The 19,066-nt window shown below is 45.7% G+C and overlaps 1 long non-coding RNA gene across 1 annotated transcript; it reads right to left on the reverse strand.

The window, feature by feature from the left end:
* Nucleotides 1-947: 947 nt before the first annotated feature.
* On the reverse strand, nucleotides 948-13,102 carry LOC135917440 (uncharacterized). The gene is made up of 8 exons (XR_010569281.1): nucleotides 12,945-13,102; nucleotides 12,159-12,364; nucleotides 10,249-10,454; nucleotides 6,259-6,381; nucleotides 4,764-4,970; nucleotides 3,952-4,157; nucleotides 2,479-2,599; nucleotides 948-1,218 (listed from the first exon to the last, which is right to left on the reverse strand). It is a non-coding gene; the product is annotated as an uncharacterized lncRNA (long non-coding RNA).
* Nucleotides 13,103-19,066: the final 5,964 nt, after the last annotated feature.

The following is a 19,066-nucleotide window of genomic DNA, read 5'->3' on the forward strand; positions in this document are numbered from 1 at the left end:
CGTTACGCGTGTCCTTGAACTGGTTGACCGCGCGCGCCAACTGTGTCGGTTTCGGAGGGAAAAGGCAGACTCCGCGCGCGTTTGATTGGCGGGCGAAGGCGATTTTGGCGAGAAGACGCAGAAGGACTAGGTGCCTGAGATAGCGCTATTTGATTGGCGAATATTTCCGCTACATCTGCTTTCTTTTTAATGAATGTAAACGGAAGACATGTAGTCACTCTACTATGATGAGGCATACTCGTTTCAACTGGCACGTCCAGATACCTGTGCTTAATGCGTCACTAGTCCCCGTGTTTCTTCCAGGAAGTGCGATACCAAGTGAAACTCCTGTTTGTAGTAGAGAAAGCGTAATCGGGAGTACGCACTAGAAAATAACTCCGTTGTGTGCTATGATGTCTTCGAACAAGATAGGCTCATAGCGCAACCGGTTCGGACGCTTCCTTTGTTTTCTGTATATTTTGGGCGTGCGTGCGTACATTTCCGACAAGCGGTACCCTCACTGGAGTTTTCTACCAATTGCGCAACAACTTCTGGCCTGCCGGTGACTGACGAGCGCGACCTGTTATTTTGGCACTTCGGAAATTATATTTGTCAATCAACACGGTTTAATTTCATACTCTTGCAGCAGCTATACGTAAAAAAAAATAATAGCATAGATTCTGCATGCCATACTCACCTCTACTTCTGAAAATTGACAGCGCAACGTGGACGTTGTCTGTGAGGTAGGCGCGTTGGTGTTCGTTCCCGTCTATATAGAGCCATCGATTACACGAAAGTAACCGGCCAGTTAATTGAAACCAACGGTCAATTCGGTGATGTCAAACTAACGTTCAGTTTGCTTCACACTAAGCGTCAGGTGTATATTCACTGGGATATGTTACCGCAAATCAAGCACACCAATCTACTTTCGAGAAAAAGAGTAGTGTCCTTACGAAGAACACAGCAGAGAGAAGGCGGGCAAACCAGTCGTGGATTTATTCAGTAAACTTGAAATCGCTTGCATTCTTCGTCCCCCTGGAGAAACATGACGTCGACACGGAACTTGCAGTTATGGTTTCGAAGACGTTCTCAAAAAAAAAAAAAGTTGAAGTCCATAGTAGGCAGTCGAGGCCGTAGACCAGAAGCACTGGGACAAAGATCACTGTAGACAAATCGAAGGCAGCTTCAGGTGGCGTGGAGTCGGCAAGCCAAGGGCCCCCCATTGGGGCAATCTCGCTGCTGCACAAAACGTGTAGAAACGAGGCATGAGAGGTTGAGAGACCGGTTGTCCTGACCTACAACGAGCAGCTACGCAGCACTTTTGTAACCACATGAGTGTCACGTCCCGATCGCCTCTGATCACTCACTCACAGAATTATTGAAATCTGATTGTTTGTCTTTTGTTATCCCTGTAATCAACTGTCTCCACAGAGTAACGCAATTTTTTTCACAGCGAAGCTGGTCTTGCGTACCCTGTGCCGTCGTTGCCGGAATTCGCTAAAGAGGCGCCACGTGACCCAGCGGGAGAGGAAAAGAGCTCAACAGGGTGTAAAGGGTTGAGTGACCTCTTTCCCCACCCTCATGAAATGCTATCTTATACGCTAATCGTTTACGGTTATCAGACGGTGCATTTTCGGCGACTAAGATAGGTCGGTATGGAATTTATCAACGATTGATTCCAGACAGCCGCGAAGGAAACAAATGTTATGCTGCCGGTCAGCGGCCAACCAACAATGCCCAGCGATTGAAACGCGGTGCAAAGAGCGCGGAGCTGCCGGCACTTCTTTCGCCAGCAAGATGTGCCGGCAGACACGTCAATCGTCAAACCAATCCAACCAATCGTCAAAACGATTGCAGCGCCCTCATCTCCACTGCTGGGCCTTGTGCCCAATAAACAAAGCTTTGGATTAGTGGTTCCGCACATACCATCACCGCTACAACTATGGAAAGCCCATGAGAAGTGCCCACTCCTGCGGAGGAAGAAACTGCCTATCGAAAATGAGGTGAAAGACTGGTGAAACAAAATATTTACATTACAGAATGATTGCGCAGTTTGACTTTCGTGGTGTAACAGTCGGTGTAGCTAACACAGCTTCGCTGTTCGACCATCTTCACGGACTGGAAGGAGCGGTCAATTGTTTTTCAACCGATTCGCTAGTTATCAATGAAGGACAAGTAACATACTTGATTCACACTGTATATAGTCGGGACGAAGGCTAAGCCGCTTCCCATTGCAACCGTAGGGCTACAATCGCGCCCAAAATGTTTCAGTGCTTCCTAAACCCATCGCGCAAAGATACGGCGGCTAAGTAACGATCTGTACTGCTCGGAATACAGAACACCAGATTGTAAAAACAAATACAAGTATTACAAAGCGATAACAAATGAATGGACATATTTGCTTTCCACGCACTTGTTTAACATTTTGGTGAGCGCTAGCAGCGCTTCATGTCGAAGGAGGATGAGATCATGGGAGTGGGAGAGGAAGAAACGAGTTACCTTGAGAGAGGTCTAGCTGCCTTCGCTTGGATGGGGGCGCCGACGAAAGACGGTCCCGATGATCGCCGTGTCCATGTGCACCCCAGGGGGAGAGCATACGGGTATGTCCCTTGCTCAGATGCTGCAAAGTAACGACGAAGCTGTTAGAACAAGTCGACGAATCGCCAAGGCAGGTCCGCGTACCATTCCACGTTACCCAGGCAACGTAATAACATGCAGTGATTTAGTTTCGCACAGGTCACGACTGTGCACCTGGCCTTACTTCTAAACGATGTCGGCAATTCTGTTATTATTACGACCAGCCAAGACAATGTATAGATGACCTCAGCTCTGGCGATTAAATCCTGTAATTGTTTCCTCACCTCTCTATTTATTCATCATCGAAAGTTTTCGTCGCCGCTTCTCCAAGTTCGAAAATATCTCGGAGCACTCTTGTAAGCATGGGTAGCCTTTCGAACATGTTATGCTTGGCTTATTGAGACAGTGACGTCGACGCCATGATTAATCCCCTAACATGTTACACGGCGCCGGCATAGAGGTATAACATAGGAGAATGATGAACCGGTGACAACCTAAGAATTGAGTGCGAAGTCCAGCCTAACAAACGCGCATAAGTGGCATGTTTCTGAAAGGTTATGGCATCAAGAGAACATGATGGACCGTTTACCAAGAGTAAAACTACTCGGTACATAGTATTTCCGCGCAGGTAGACAATACGGTGCATTCCACTACAGCGACTTCAGAGGTACAGGAATGATTACAATGTACAATTACAAGCAATGTACAGCGACCCGCCCAGGCCCCCTTCCCAAAGTTCAATAAACCGAATTTTACTTTGTTTACTTGAAGATAAGAAAATTTCCATAAAGAAAATGCCAACGGGACAACTTGCCGGAGAGTCGGCAAGATCAATTTTACGGAAGTAAGCAAAGTAAAAGGGAGCATGGCTTACATGATCCCTTTTACTTTGCTTAGTTCCGTAAAATTTCCACGCAGCACGAAAACCTTCGCAGGTGACTTCATGAACGCATGTAGGACACTTGAAATAGCAAGGCTCGATCCGCTCTCTTTAAAATTATTTAAACGCCAACTATGCAACATTTTCAAAACGAAATTCTTTGGATATCTTTGCAAAAATCAAAAAGAAAAAAGAAGAAAGCTGCAGCAGCAGATTTGGATGTCACCCCATTCGTGGGATACCTATGGATACCCATAACACCTATCATATGCAATAATGCAGTAAAGCACATTACTACACAAATACGTTAGCCTCAGTGGAAGAAATGCCACTAACGTCAGCGTCCTTTAACCACAGAGAAACCAAATTTGAAATCACGCGTTCGCTCTCGATTGTCTCTTGCGGCATTTCATAAGATGCCGTGTCTCAGACCGCATACTCGCGTTTGCGCAAGATGTCATAACGTTCAATCATCTAAAGATGCGAATAAATTTCGTAGCAAGTGGGTTACTCACCTTGTGCGCGTAGGAAACGGAAATCAACGTTAGCCGGCCCAGTCTTCACAATGTGGTGAAGTGAAAAGCCAGGCCTCGGCCGGAGCGGAGCACGTACCATGCGCGTAGTCCAGTCCGGCCGTGACCGGGCAGGCCGACCGGTGCAGGAAAAGGCTGGTGCACTGCGAGTGCTCTCCTTTTAAGCGTTCTTTCGACCACGTGGTCCCCTAGAAAACAACGAGAGAGAGAGAGAGAGAGAAAAAGAGAGAGAGAGTTAGAAGAAGAAGAAGGAGAGTTTGAGCGAGGGAGAGAGCGAGCGAGAGAACTGCTTCTTCTGCAGAGTTCAGCTGGCTCCCTCCCTCGCGTTGTATACCGTGCCCTCCTCCACGTTCCCAACCAAAACTTTTGCACTTGAGATCCGCAAGGCATGTAAACCGCGCAACATAGGAAGGCCGGCTCCGCTTTCTTTCAACTTACTATAGGATATCTTTCTTTACAAAATTGTTTGGACGTGTTTGCAAAAGGGAAAATATAAAAATACTAATAAAGCTGTGGTAGCAGATTGAGGTTTCACCCGATTCGTGGGATACGTATGGATGCCTATAGTGCCTAACATGTACGTTAGGTGCATTAAAGTACATTTATCTACAGATATGTTATCATAAGTGAAAGAAATGCCACTAAGACTAGTTTTCTTTAACCACAGACAACCGAACCTTGAAATCACGCGTTCCTCTCGAATGTATCGTGCGGCATTTCATAAGTCGTTATAACGTTCGATGATCTATTCAGCTTATGAAAGATATGAATTTCGTAGAAGGTGGATTACTCACCTTGTGCGTGTAGGAAACGGAAATATACGTTAGCCGGCCCAGTCTTCACAATGTGGCGAAGAGCAAAGCCAGGCCACGGCCGGAGCGGAGCACGCGCCATACACGTAGTCCAGTCCGGCCGTGACCAGGCAGGCCGACCGGTGCAGGAAAAGGCTGGAGCACTGCGAGTGCTCTCCTTTGAAGCTTTCTTTCGACCACGTGATCCCCCTGGAGTATGAGGAGAGAGAGAAAGAAGGAGTGAGCAAGAGTTCGGTGAGGGAGAGAGGACTGTTTCTTCCGCAGAGCTCAGGTGGCTCCCTCATGCGTGGTATGGCGTGCCCTCCCCCCGCGTCGTGTATCACTCCCGACGCCAGCGCCCGTCTTTCCCCTACCGGCGCAAGGCGAACTTTCTCCATGACTCACGCTTGTCTCCACAAGGCCGCTTCTTTGTAAACTCACGTGAAAAGAGATCATCACTAGTTGAAGGAGCGATGCTTCTCGAGCCAGCACTTCGACACTACGACTTGGCTTACATCGAGGCAACAATGGCCGCTGATGCTCGATGGAAAGACGCAGTCGTGGTGATTGTCAAGCGGACGTGTAGAGTACGATCCCCCCCAAAAAAGTCGAAATGTTCAAAAAACGATAATCACTAGTTGTGTTAGCTACATTACAAAGGGGAAGGGGGCTGAAGCCGAGGGGTTGCAGCTGATTCTTTCAAGTGGTTGTAAGAATACGAAATACAGACGAGAGTTCTCAAGTGCAAGCAGGGCCTGTCAATCGTAGGGCCCTACTTTTCCGTTAAACCAGGAAGAAAAGAGACCTCCTTTTACGGCTAAAAAAACAACGATAAGATATACAAACGAGTTAACAGGAAATGGCTTGTGTGAATAGACTCGTATTCGTACATATTGCTTTCATTTCACATTTGCTCTACTTACTCAATCCTCTCGGTGGATGAATAGCGTAAGCGGAAGAAGCTGTCTACCACCAAAGCGGAAATGAGGTGAAAGAATGGTGAAACAGAAGATTCACATTATAGAATGAATGCGCAGTTTGACTTTCATCGTGTAACACTTGGTGTAACCAACCTAGCTTCGCTGTTCGACCATCTTCACGGACTGGAAGGAGCGGTCAATTTTTTATCAGTCTATTTGCTCGCCATCAGTGAAGGACTAGTAGTATACTTGAATCAAACTGTATATGGTCGGGACGAAGGCTACGCCGCTTCCCATTGCAGCCGTACGACCATCGGCGCGCCCAAAAGCTTTCAATGCTTCATAAACCCATAACGAAAAGGTACGCATAAGTAACAATCTGTACTCCACGGAATACAGCGCACCAGATCGTAAATCAAATACAAGTATTACAATGTGATAACAAATGAATAGTGTGACACAAAACTAGAAGCTATTTGCTTTTCACGCACTTGTTTTAACATTTTGGTAAGCGCTAGCAGCTCTTCATGTCGAAGGAGGATGAGATTGTGGGAGCGGGAGACGAAGAAACGAGTTACCTTGAGAAAAAGGTCTCGCTGCCTTCGCTTGGATGGGGGCGCCCATGAAAGACGGTCCCGATGATCGCCGTGTCCATGTGCACCCCAGGGGGAGAGCATACGGGTATGTGCCTTGCTCAGATTCTGCGAAGTAGCGACGAAGCTGTTAGAACAAGTCGACGAATCACCAAGGCAGGTCCGCGTACCGTTCCACGTTACCCAGACAACGCAATCTTATGCGGTGATTTATTTTCGCACAGGTCACGACTGTGCACCTCGCCCTACTTCTAAACGACGTCAGCAATTATTTTTATTACGTTCAGTCAAGACATTGTATAGATGACCCAAGTTCTGGCGATAACAACCCGGAATTCTTTCGCCACCTCCCTATTTATTCATCACCCCAAGTTTGCGTCGGCGTTTCTCCGACTTCGAAAATAGGTCGAAGCACTCTTGTACGTATGGGTAGACTTTCGAACATGTTAGGCTTGGTTTATTGAGACAGTGACGTCGGCGCCATGATTAATCCCCTAGCATGTTACCCGGCGCCGGCATAGGGGTATAACATAGGAGAAAGATGACCAAGAGATCACGAATAATCAGAAGAAATTATAACCGATGACAACCTAAGAATTGAGTGCAAAGTCCAGCCTAACAAACGCGCATAAGTGGCATGTTTCTGAAAGGTGACGGCATCGAGAGAACACGATGGACCATTTACCAAGTGTAAAACTACTCGGTCCATTGTATTTCCGCGCAGGTAGACAATACGGTGCATTCCACTACAGCGACTTCAGAGGTACAGGAATGATTACAGTGTACAATTACAAGCAATGTACAGCAACCCGCCCAGCCCCCATTCCCGAGGTTCAATAAATTGACTCAGAAAATGCCAACGGGACAACTTGCCGGAGAGTCGGCAAGTTAAGCTATGATCCCTTTTACTTTGTTTAGTTCCGTAAAATTTCCACGCAGCATGAAAACCTTCGCAGGTGTCTTCCTGAACGCATGTAGGCCACTTAAAATAGTAAGGCTCGATCCGCTTTCTTTAAAATTATTTAAACGCCTACTATCGGACATTTTTTAAACAAAATTGTTTCGACGTGTTTGCAAAAATGAAAAAGAAAAAAGAAGAAAGCTGCAGCAGCAGATTCATTCATTCAGAATTTATTTAAGAGAACGAAAAGGTTGTCCAGGGTGACGTGGCAAAAGGCATACTTTGCCTGACGAGGCCACGCCACCCGGATGACAGGCGGCACCACAGGCTACAAAAATCAAGAAAGAGCATTACATAATAGAACACACATTCAATATTTTTTACACAATGCATAAGACATCCTTACAAAAACACAGGCTTTCAGCGGAAAAACAAAACAGCATACTTCAAAGCACAATTCGACCATAGCAGTATTTACAAAACACACTAGTGATAGGTATACGTTCAGTTTTCACCTTTAAGGTTCATTTATGAGCATTGCTTTAATTAACATTTTATATTTACGTATAGAGGGAGTGCTGCGTACAGTATTCAGAATAATAGGGTATTGATTAATTAAGTCAGGAATTTGCCATCCTAACCTCTGAAAACCGTAATTAGTGCGTACACGAGGTGTTTCCATACATTGTTTCCTAAGTTCGTATGTGCTAAGTTTAGTGTGATAGGTGGTTTCGAAGGTTATTTTGTCTAGTTTGTACTAGCGTAATATTTCCAGACATAATTTGTATGTGTGCAGTTTACTTATTTCTAGTATTCCATAAGACCTAAACAAGGGCCAGCAGCTGCGCAATAACTGTATTTTCCCAATAGCTCGTAACGCCCGCTTTTGAATTGCAAAGAGGGAATCTCGATTTGTTTGTGTCGTCGTTAACCATACAAGGGAACAGTAGCTTAAACGGGAATGTATTAATGAATAGTATATTTGCCGCTATATGGACGACGGGAGATATCTCAATTTGTTTAAAATGCCAACCGCCCGACAAAGATCACTTCGAAGCTGATCAACATGCGAATTCCAAGAGAGATTTTCTTGAAACAGAACACCTAGAAAACGAATTTGCGAGCACTGTTTCAGCTGAGTGTTTTCAAAGTTTAAGTTTAGGTTGTCAGGAGCTTTTACACCTTTTGCTCTGAAGAGAATGTATTTGGTCTTACTAGCATTTAATTGCATCTTGTTTAGTTTTAACCATGTACTCAAGCCGGTCAACCAATAGTTTGCCTTTCTTTCGAGCGCGTAGGGGTCAATACCTGAGAAAAAGACATTAGTGTCATCAGCGTACAACACTAGGTTTTCGCTGCCTGGTATATTCACAATATCATTCAGGTATAAAATAAAGAGTACAGGTCCGAGAATAGATCCCTGAGGCACACCATATTTTATTGTTTTTACGTGAGGCTGCAGCATTTATGACAGTGAATTGCTCTCTTGACGTTAAATAGCTCTCAATTAAGGTCAACGACACGCCACGGAATCCGTAAAGTGGAAGCTTTCTTATTAGAACATCGTGCTGAACACAGTCGAAAGCCTTTCTGAAATCGAGGAAAATTCCCAGGGTGTGTGCCTTTTCTTCAATGTTGTTTAGAATTTTTTCCTTTATCCCGAGGAGTGCGGTTTCGGCTGATCTATCTTTCCTAAAGCCAAATTGCTCATCGGCTATAATATTTTGCGCGGTGAGAAAACGGACGAATCTTTTGTTTATAACCTGTTCGGCTACCTTTGCAAATACTGGTAGTACTGATATAGGCCTATAATTTGTTAGTTCGTTCGCTGGGCCACCCTTGTGCACAACAGTCACTTTGGCCAGTTTCATTTTCTGCGGAAAAACGCCTGTAGATAAAATAATGTAGCAAATGTGAGAGAGCGGACAACTGATTATTTCACCTACAGCCTTTAGAGGTTTCGGTTTAATTTCATCTGCTCCTGGAGCACAGCCATTTTTTAGTGTCAGAATAATATCTAGCACTTCACGTTCGTCAGTGGGTGCTAAAAACAATGTGTGTGCGGCGTTTGATGCAATGAACTGCTCGCACGGTGAATCAACTGAATTCCCATCGCATGATCCGACTGCAATGAAATGGTCATTAAATAAATTTGCGACTTCGTTGTCAGTCATAGCGTCGTTTTGATACGGAACCTTTTTGTGCTGGAAATTTTTCGAGAGTACCTCCCTCACGGTTTGCCACATTAGCCGTGAGTTACCCGTAATGTCTGCAAACTTTGTTATGTAGTATTCAAATCTTGATTTTCTAATATCTGCATTTAATTTGTTTCGAACTTTTTTAAACAGTGTAAAGTCATTTTCATGCTTGGTATTCAGGAATTTTTCGAACAGCCTGTTTTTTGTTTGATTCTCATATGCAGTTCATGAGTGATCCAAGGCTTCCTTATCTTTTTTCGTTTTACCCATGGCTCGAGGGGAAAACACTTCTCGTATGCAGCCATAAAGCAGGAAAGAAAAGCCTCGTACGCTTTATTTGCATCTGTTTCCATTAAAATGGAGTCCCACCTTTGATTTGAGAGAAGATATTTGAATTTGTTGATATTTTTTTCAGAGTAATGGCGGATAAAAACTGGTTGCTTATTTGAATTAGGCCTTTTCTGAGGTAAAATGCAGTAGATTGGCAAATGGTCACTTAAATCGCACTTCAATACACCCGATTTGACAACGTCAGGCGGAAAGCTTGTAATGCAAAGGTCTAAAATACTTTGAGATCTGGGTGTCATCCCGTTCGTGGGGTACCTATGCATACCCATAACACCTAACATGCGCAAAAATGCAGTAAATCACATTACTACACAAATACGTTAGACTCACTGGAAGAAATGCCACTAACACCAGCGTCCTTTAACCACAGAAAACCCAAATTTGATATCACGCGTTCGCTCTCGCTTGTCTCGTGCGACATTTCATTAGGTGCCGTGTCTTAAACCGCATACCCGCGTTTGCGCAAGATGTCATAACGTTCAATGATCTAAAGCTACGAATAAATTTCGTAGCCAGTGGGTTACTCACCTTGTGCGCGTAGGAAACAGAAAACAACGTTAGCCGGCCCAGACTTCACAATGTGGTGAAGTGAAAAGCCCGGCCACGGCCGGACCGGAGCACGCGCCATGCACGTAGTCCAGCCCGGCCGTGACCGGGCAGGCCGACCGGTGCAGGAAAACGGTGGGGCACTGGGGGTGCTCTCCTTTTATGCTTTCTTTCGACCACGTGGTCCCCTAGGAAACAACGAGAGCGAGAGAAAAAGAGAGTGAGATAAAGAAAGAAGAAAGAGAGTTTGAGCAAGGAAGAGAGCGAGCGAGAGAACTGTTTCTTCTTCAGAGTTCAGCTGGCTCCCTCCCTCGTGTGGTATACCGTGCCATCCCCCACGTCCCTCAACAAAGCTTTTGCACTTGACATCCGCAAGGCATGTAAACCGCGTAAGACAGTAAGGCCGGCTCCGCTTTCTTTCAACTTACTATAGGATATTTTTTTTTTACAAAATTGTTTGGACGTGTTTGCAAAAGTGAAAAAATAAAAATACTAATGAAGCTGTGGTAGCAGATTGAGGTTTCACCCGAGTCGTGGGATACGTATGGATACCTATAGCGCCTGACATGTACGTTAGGTGCATTGAAGTACATTTATCTACAAATATGCCATCATAAGTGAAAGAAATGCTACTAAGACTAGTTTTCTTTCACCACAGGCAACCGAACCTTGAAACCACACGTCGCTCTCGACTGCCTCGTGATACAGCATAAGATACAGGAGGCCACGCTGGAGATAGTCGATAAATACAAGTACCTTGGGGTGTGGATAAATAATGGCATTGAGTATCTGACAGAGTACGAAAAATATCTAACGACCAAAGGTAACAGAAGTGCAGCGATTATGAAGAGTAGGGCACTGTGGAACTACAATAGGTACGAGGTAGTACGAGGGATATGGAAGGGGGTAATGGTACCAGGGCTGACTTTTGCCAATGCGGTTCTATGTATTAGAACAGAGACCCGGCAACAGTTGGAAATTAGGCAACGTGGGGTGGGTAGGCTCGCTCTGGGAGCACATGGCAAGACACCAAATCTTGGAGTGCAGGGGGATCTGGGATGGTCTTCTTTCGAGGGCAGAGAGGCTACTAGCAAGATAGCCTTTGAGGAGCGATTGAGAAAAATGGGGGAAATTCGGTGGGCTAGGAAGGTTTTCAGTTACTTATACACGAGGAATGTTGACACGAGGTGGAGGAAGCGAACTAGAAAATTGACAAGCAAATACTTGGGCAGTAGCGGGGGAACAAGTAAGGAATCATCTGTCAAGAAAAAGGTTAAGGAGGCAGAGAGGGGTATGTGGAGTACAGAGATGCAAACCAAATCGGCATTGGAGACATACAGGACGTTTAAGCAGGAAATAGCCAAAGAAAATATTTACGATAACTCTAAGGGAAGCTCATTGTTGTTCGAAGCCAGGACAGGTGTACTGAGGACAAAAACGTACCGAGCCAGATACCAGGAGATAGATTTGGTATGCGAGGCGTGTAGAGAGGAGGAGGAAACGGCGGAACACCTGATACTTGCTTGTAAACAACTTCACCCTGCAGTTGAATCTAACGGGGAACTATTCAAAGCCTTGGGTTTTAAAGACAGTGAAAATAGAATAGACTAACTAAACGGAGGCTATCTGATTGGTGGACAATATCAACGCAGAAGTAAAGGAGTAAATACATAGGTATGCATGCATATAGAACGATTAAAGGCTAGGTGGCGCGCGTCGCCACCGCCCGATTCAAAGGGTTGAGCCACAATCATCCATCCATCCATCCATCCATCCATGCGGCATTTCATAAGATGCCGTGTCTCAGACCGCATACTCGCGTTTGCGGAAGATGTCATAACGTTCAATCATCTAAACATGCGAATAAATTTCGTAGCAAGTGGGTCACTCACCTTGTGCGCGTAGGAAACGGAAAAGAGCGTTAGCCGGCCCAGTCTTCACAATGTGGTGAAGTGAAAAGCCCGGCCACGGCCGGACCGGAGCACGCGCCATGCACGTAGTCCAGCCCGGCCGTGACCAGGCAGACCGACCGGTGCAGGAAAACGGTGGGGCACTGCGAGTGCTCTCCTTTTATGCTTTCTTTCGACCACGTGGTCCCCTAGAAAACAACGAGAGAGAGAGGGGGAAAGAGAGAGTGAGTTAGAAAAAGAAGAGAGAGTTTGAGCGAGGGAGAGAGCGAGCGAGAGAACTGCTTCTTCTGCAGAGTTCAACTGGCTCCCTCCCTCGCGTGGTATACCGTACCCTCCCCCACCAAAACTTTTGCACTTGACATTCGCAATACATGTAAACCGCGTAACACAGTAAAGCCGGCTCCACTTTCTTTCAACTTACTATAGGATATTTTTTTTACAGCATTGTTTGGACGTGTTTGCAAAAGGGAACAAATAAAAATACTAATAAAGCTGGGGTAGCAGATTGAGGTTTCACCCGATTCGTGGGATACGTATGGATACCTATAGTACCTAACATGTACGTAAGGTGCATTAAAGTACATTTATCTACAAATATGTCATCATAAGCGAAAGAAATGCCACAGACAACCACAGACAACCGAACCTTGAAATCACGCGTTCCTCTCGAATGTATCGTGCGGCAATTTCGTAAGCCGTTATAACGTTCGATGATCTATTCAGCTTATGAAAGACACGAATAAATTTCGTAGAAGGTGGATTACTCACCTTGTGCTTGTAGGAAACGGAAATGATCGTTAGCCGGCCCAGTCTTCACAATGTCGTGAAGTGAAAAGCCAGGCCACGGCCGGACTGGAGCACGCACAGTGCACGTGGTCCAGTCCGGCCGTGACCAGGCAGGCCGACCGGTGCAGGAAAAGGCTGGAGCACTGCGAGTGCTCTCCTTTTAAGCGTTCTTTCCACCACGTGATCCCCCTTGAGTATGAGGCGAGAGAGAAAGAAGGAGTGAGCGAGAGTTCGGTGAGGGAGAGAGAACTGTTTCCTTTGCAGAGCTCAGGTGGCTCCCTCTCGCGTGGTATGGCGTGCCCTCCCCCACGTCAACTCTCACCCGCGACGCCAGCGCTCGTCTTTCCCCTACCGGCGCAAGGCGAACTTTCTCGATGAGTCACGCTTGTCTCCACGCGGCCGCTTCTTTGTAAACTCACGTGAAAAGAGATCATCACTAGTTGAGGGAGCGATGCTTCTCGAGCCAGCACTTCGACACTACGGCTTGGCTTACATCGAGGCAACAATGGCCGCTGATGCTCGATGGAAAGACGCACTCGTGGCGATTGTCAAGCGGACATGTAGAGTACGATCACAAAAAAAAAGTCGAAATGTTCAAAAAACGATAACCATTAGTTGTGTTAGCTGCATTACAAGGGGGAAGGGTGCTCAAGCCGAGGGGTTGCGGCTAATTTTTTCAAGTGGTTGTAAGAGTAGGAAATACAGACGAGAGTTCTCAAGTGCAAGCAGGGCCTGTCAATCGTAGGGTCCTACTTTTCCGTTAAACCAGGAAGAAAAGAGACCTCTTTTTACGGCTAAAAAACCAACAATAAGGTATACAAACGAGTTAACAGGAAAGGACTTGTGTGAATAGACTCGTATTCGTACATATTGCTTTCATTTCACATTTGCTCAAATTAGTTAGTCCTCTCGGTGGATAAATAGCGTTGCGCTGATTACCACTAGATCACGGGTTCGACTTCCGACCACTTGGACGCATTCAGAGAAATGCTCGTGTACTGCGCTCGGGATTGTAAAGTGAACAGCACCACATCGCTCGTGTCCCTCGTGGTCGTTAAAACCCGCAACCTTAAATGACCTAACATTTTTCACACTGCTGCGCACCGACAGGACATTGTTATGCATACTTATGATATGCAGCATAACAGAGAAAAAAATAATGTGAGCGATATGTTCATCTTTGTGTAGACGTAGTAAAACAAACGTCGTTAAGCAGACTGAGAATAATTAAATCACAGCCTTCCGGGACTGAAAGTGCGGAACGTAAATTCTACACGCTGCACACGATATCAATGAATACCGACAGTCGGGCAGATTTCCGAGAGTGAACGTAACCTCCTGGTGAGTCGCAACTGTCCTTATGCTAACGAATATTTAGCTGGAAAATAACTGTATGAGAATATATGTTTGCCTTAAAGGCATGCAAAATGTGCTGAAGTCGGAAAAATAAAAGCTTGACACAGACGCGCGTTTCCTTCGCACAAGCAATTTCTTTTCTAGTTGAACATAACGACCCAGGGTTAGCAGTGCCTTCGCGGTGAAACGGTGAAAATGATAGTCTGTGCTTGATCGAGATGAGAGGGTGCAGAGAGAGAGGGAGAGAGGGCTCTTTATTAGAAAAACAGAGAATTTCGCCGGGGCGTGTATAACCGCTGGCATGCTATTCTGTATAGGGATGGGGAATGGGATTAAAATATTCCAGAAAAGAGTGCGAGAAAGAAAGGATCAAAATAAATATGAAATGTCCGAGTGGACCTGATACTAATATTTACAGGTGAAATGGTGGGTAAATGTAGGCTTTTGTATAGGAAGGATGCAATTTTTAAAGCTTTCCTATTTGACCAATTTCTGTCAGGTATTTGAACAATAAATCCAAAACCCGTTGCTGTTTGGAAGGGCCGGGCATTGGACCTAAGATGCTCGGTAACGTTAACGGTTCGTGGCAAATCATGTCCATTTGGTGCTCAAAAAGTTGTCTCTCGTCGCGGTACGCGGGGCATTCTAGTAATATGTGCTCAGTTGTCTCTGAGTTGCGACTGTTATGACAGTATGGGTTAGTGGTAAGTCCTATGCGGTACATATAGTTGTTCGTGTATGCCACGTTCAGTCGAAGACGATGGTACAATGTCTCTAAGTGTCGAGGAAGTGGTCATGGAATTTTCGGTCTCATTTCTGGGTCAATGCAACGTAATGTAACGTAGGAAGTTAGGTGCAGATTTCAATTGACACGAAGCACCTGTGACAAACCACTGGCGTAAAGTTTTCGCACGTAGCACGGCGTGCTCCGGAAGCCATGCTTCGACAACACGGAGCATGTCTGTTCTCTTTTTATTCTTACCTTGTTTTGAACTGTAATAAAAATGCATCAGAGGGGCAAGCAGCGTCGAACTGAAGTACGTCCGACAGCTAAGCAACTAAAGTTTACACACCTAAGCCGAAATCAAAATTCCACAGCCCACGCTCCATGCGGTGAAACACCGCGTGCATTGACCGGTCTTTTGGTCATTTACTTCGCTGTACGGGTTAAGACAATTGCACAAAGGAAAAGAAGAAAAAAAATTCAAATGTCGCGGTGCAGCGTACAAACATCGTTATTGTTTTCTTCATTTTTTTTTCGCACAAAAGCAAAGCCACGTGAAAACAGTTGCTGGATAGAATCGGGAAGGGAATAAGCGATGTTTCCAAAGCTGGTGCAAGCGCGCGGTGAGGATGACGAGCTTGCACGTGTCGATTAGTCATCGATAAGGACTGAAGCCGCATTCCAGAGAAAGCTTGAGGATGGCTCGCCCACTTTAAGCGACTGGTCATTCGGCGAAGCTTCCATTCAGTCGCCTGTGTGCGGAGGGGAAGTCAGACGCGGACAATAGAGAAGCCCTTCTCGCACCAGCCAGATGCCGTGCGGCATCTTTCTCCGAACTGCATGGAATTCGCAAGATAGTCGTGCGCGCCCCTTCCATACAGGGTGCTTGGTCCGTGCATGCCAGTTGACAAAGAACGTCAAGCTGAAATCAGAGGGGGAGCCAAAGGCTTTGGAAAAGAAACCTCCTATGAGTAACTACTTAAGAGGGAAAAAAAAAACGAAATCAGGAATGCTGTAATCATCCGTGACTCCCCTCAGAAGCAGTGCAGAAGCTGCAGCGCTTCCCCTTCTACTAAGGAGCAAAGCCAGCGGGGACGCAGGTAGAACTGCAGAGAGAAGGAGAGGGAGAAGAAGCAGTTCTCATATAATAGAGGGGGGGGGGAGGGGACGTGAGAAGGGAAAGAAGCCGTGCTGCCATATGGGCTGGAGAATTAAGCGTAGTTTCCCTCTACCAAACCATGACGAAACCCCACTATACTATACGACAGCTGTTGCGGGGAAACATGATAAGCGTAAGTTCAAGGTACGATGTAGCACGTTGCTGCTATATTTCCGAAAAATAAACGGCATGCAAATTTCTCAAGCCTGCAACTTAGGCTGGGCGCGCAGAAGCAGAGCCGCATTGATTAAAGCACACACTTGCGTAGTGCTACATATCTAGTGCATATAGTGCGTACATATCTGTGCCCGACGCATTAGCTTTGCGGCTATGGCATCGCTGGAGGCCGTGGATTTGATCCCAATCGCGGCAGCCGCATTTCGACGGGGGCGAAATGGAAAACGCACGTGTACTTAGATTTTGGGACACGTTGAAGAACATCACGGTGTGAAAGTTAATCCGGAGTCCACCACTACGGTGTGCCTCATAATACGATTGTGGTTCTGGCGCGTACAGCCCCATAATCCAATTCAAGTTTAATAGTTTTGCCACAATGCGATGTTTCATGTGACGAAATGACAACGCTATACCCCCGCAGAGGTTTCAAAATATCGCGCACAACAACGCATCAAGCAAACACTACTCCCTGTGTGTTCTGTGTACTACGCAGACAAACAGCAGTGGTGTACGCAAGGTAACGTTTAACATGAACTCATCATTCTCGCGTTAGCCTAAACGTTGAAGGAATTAGGCTTTAGCCGTCAACATCACCACTAATTATCGTCAATCAAAGCAAACAGCACAGAAAGCGTTGGTTACATGGATTCCCACAGTGCGTGCGACCTGTATATTTTTTTTCTTGTTCTTTTTTTAGCCCATGTAGGACATTAGCAAGAGCTTGGCGGCGCCACCTCCCACCCCGGTCCAAAGGGAACGCTCATAACATCTATCCATCCAATTGGCCCGATCAAAGATAAGACAGAAGCGCACAAGAGCTCTGTCTGAACATTTCGTGAGAAAACGCAAAAACGACGGCTGGTTGGACAAGAACGGAAAATGATGCGGATCTCACGCACGGTGGAAATCGATGTGAGCGAAGCCTTATGTGCTGGTTATTTGACAGACGATAAATAATGCTGACGTTGACGATGAATGTTAAATGTATTCAGCACAAACTCCAGTACGAGAGAGGTGAGTTGCTGTTAGCCTTTACTCTTTGCCACGCTCAGGCGCTTACACAGTGGAGGGGGACCGTCCCCCCCCCCCCTAAATCAGACGGCATACACCCCCCTCCGCGCTTACCCAGGGGAGGGGGCTCATTCTCCCCCCCTCCCCCCTAAATCAGACGGCATACTTAGCTCCCCTCCCGCCTTTCTCCCTCCTTCTCCTTCATCTCGAAGCTGTGAGAAGTCTCAGTGGAACAAGGCTATGGAGTATCAATAACTCACTGATAATTTTTTCTTGGCCTTGAAGCGACAGCTACGGGGCCGGAGATTATGCACATCAATGTAGACCGAGCTATCTCGGCACTGATTTCGCCGACCTCGCGGAAAACTTCACCACTTTTACGAATGCAAAAAAATTACTTTGGCGTAAATCAGTCAATGCTTACATCTATCCGATATGTATCGAGCACTGCATTGGCGCTCCAGTTACTTTTGCGCCTTAATGCATCAAACGACGCTTTGTTAAGAAAGTAACTGGAACGCCACAGCATTCGTCCGCAAGGTTCGGTAAATAATATATCGAAACTGCTGCCATCCAGAAAATGTGGATCCACCTTGAGAACTCCGTCTAAAATTTTTGAATTGCAATATGAGTCGTAAGCTGTATAGTTAAAATTCTAATAAGCAAATTTTTGTTGATTAGGCAGTTATATACCCTTCAATTCTTTGTGCATGTAATGTCCCCCTGTTCGTATAGAGCAGCTGATGAACTAGAATCGTGAATGGTTATACTGCGCTCAGTTTTACAAAGACGGTATTAAGAAAGGACAGGACGTGGACGGACGTAGCGCAAACTACCAACTGTTTAATAATGTTAAATAACGCGCTTATATACAAGGAGATATAATACAAGGAGTGCCAGTGAACCATGTATGCCTGACCCGAACTATGATCACATTCCGTGAACTTGTCATATCTTTTACACCCCCCCCCCCCTCGCGCCATATCTCCTTGTATATAAGCGCGTTATTTAACATTATTTAACAGTTGGTAGTTTGCGCTACGTCCGTCCACGTCCTGTCCTTTCTTAATACCGTCTTTGTAAAACTGAGCGCAGTATAACCATGAACGTTCACCAACTAGCCCCCTTCATTGCTTTACTAAAAGAATCGTGATATCTGCCACAGGCCATCTTTAAAAAAATTTGAAAATATTCGCCGAAACACCCCGTATGCTCTAGTAGAGTAATTTTCAGCTAAATATTCGTCAGCACAAGGTCAGTTATTTTTTATTTATCTTTTTCAGGTTATGGCATGATTGCAATTGTGCCATCAAGCAAGTCGAGCTTGGATGCTTGCGGTCATTTCCTGCTGCAGAATAAAATTTGAGTCAGCAGCAGGTTATGTTCACTCTCAGGGGCCTGCGCGATTGTCGGTACTCATTGATATCGTGAGCGGCTTGTTGAATTGACATTCCACACTATAGTGTACTAGTATATTCCACACTTTCAGTGCCGGAATGCTGTGCTTTAGTACCTCTAACTCTGCGCAACTGCGTTCTATGTTTCACGACGTGTGCACAGAAATGAACAGATCACTCAGACAAATTTTTTTTCTTTGTTATGCTACATGTGACAAGTGTGCATAACATTCTTCTTCGTGTGCGCAGCACTGTGAAAAATGTTAGGTTATATCGAGTT

The sequence above is a fragment of the Dermacentor albipictus genome, chromosome 7 (genome assembly GCF_038994185.2).
Source record: "Dermacentor albipictus isolate Rhodes 1998 colony chromosome 7, USDA_Dalb.pri_finalv2, whole genome shotgun sequence".
Taxonomy (NCBI): Eukaryota; Metazoa; Arthropoda; class Arachnida; order Ixodida; family Ixodidae; genus Dermacentor; species Dermacentor albipictus.